Source organism: Saccostrea cucullata, unplaced genomic scaffold (assembly GCF_032062105.1).
Source record: "Saccostrea cucullata isolate Sc308-1 unplaced genomic scaffold, CSIRO_AGI_Scuc_v1 ctg2235, whole genome shotgun sequence".
Taxonomy (NCBI): Eukaryota; Metazoa; Mollusca; class Bivalvia; order Ostreida; family Ostreidae; genus Saccostrea; species Saccostrea cuccullata.
The window spans coordinates 77,348-78,707 of record NW_026920819.1 but is presented as its reverse complement, the minus strand read 5'-3'; positions in this window follow the sequence as shown (position 1 = coordinate 78,707).

Genomic DNA, 1,360 nt, shown 5'->3' with positions numbered 1-1,360 from the left:
TTGTTAGATCAAATCTACTCAAATATTTTGCACTTCCAATTTTCTCAAATATATCACTCATGCGTGGAATGGGATAAGGATCCGTGAGAGTTATTTCATTCAGTTTCCTATAATCAACACAAATTCTAATTGTCCCATCAGGCTTGTTGACAAGGACAATTGGTGAGGCCCACGGACTTTTGGATGGTGTAATAAGTCCTTGTTCTAACATTTCATTCAAAGACTCCTTCACTTCCTGTTTCTTAGCTTCCGGTATCCTGTAAGGTCTCTGAGTAATTGGATTCTCAGACGTTGTTTTGATTGTATGTGAGATAACATCACACTTTCCCGGCTTTGATGTGAAAATTCTTGAAAATTCCTGACAAACATCCCTTAAACTCTGTCTCTGCACTTGTGTCAGCCCATGTCCAAAGACAAGATCTGAAATGGTTTCTGTGGTGTCGTGAGGAAATTGCTGTTCAATTCCAATTTCATTTTCTGTCGCTGCCAGTAATGTAGCCCGGTTATAAGGACGAAGTAAATTGATATGGTAAGTAACAAGTCCACGTCGTCCTCCAACATTGATTTTATAGTTAACATCATTTACCTTGTTAACCACACGAAACGGTCCTTTCCACTGAGCGGACATCTTGCCAGGTTCGGTCGGGAGTAAAACGAGTACTTCATCACCAGGACGCAAAGTCCTTTTGGATGCTGAGCGATTATACCAATCTTTGATTTTAGACTGCCTCATTTCCAACTTGTTTTGCACGAGTTGCGTCACATCAGCCAGTTTGTTTCGGATGTTGACGACATGATCTATTTCTGAAGTTTTTATTTCCTCCTCACCAGTCATGAAGCTTTTTAAAACACTAAGAGGACCACGTACTGGCCATCCGTATAACAGGTCAAATGGTGAAAAGCCAGTCTCCTCATGTGGGACTTCTCTGTATGCAAAAAGTACATATGGAAGTAGTACATCCCAATCTTCGCCATTCTCCATACACAACTTTTTCAACATTGATTTTAACGTTCCATTAAATCTTTCAACTTTGCCATTAGCCTGCGGGTGATAAGGCGTTGTAGTTATTCCCTTGATTTTGATTTTCTCATATAAATCTTTCAGGAGCGCACTTGTGAAATTTGATCCTTGGTCAGTGAGAATAGTTTTAGGAATTCCAACTCGACTAAATAATGTAATGAGAGTGTCGGCTATTCGTTCAGCTTCACAACTTGGTAAAGCAAAAGCTTCTGGGTATCTCGTAGCTTCATCAATGACAGTCAGAATGTATTTGTTACCTTGAGTTGTCCTATTGAGTGGGCCAACGATGTCCATTCCCAGGTAGCACAAAACGTTTTCATATCATTATATTCCGGTTGT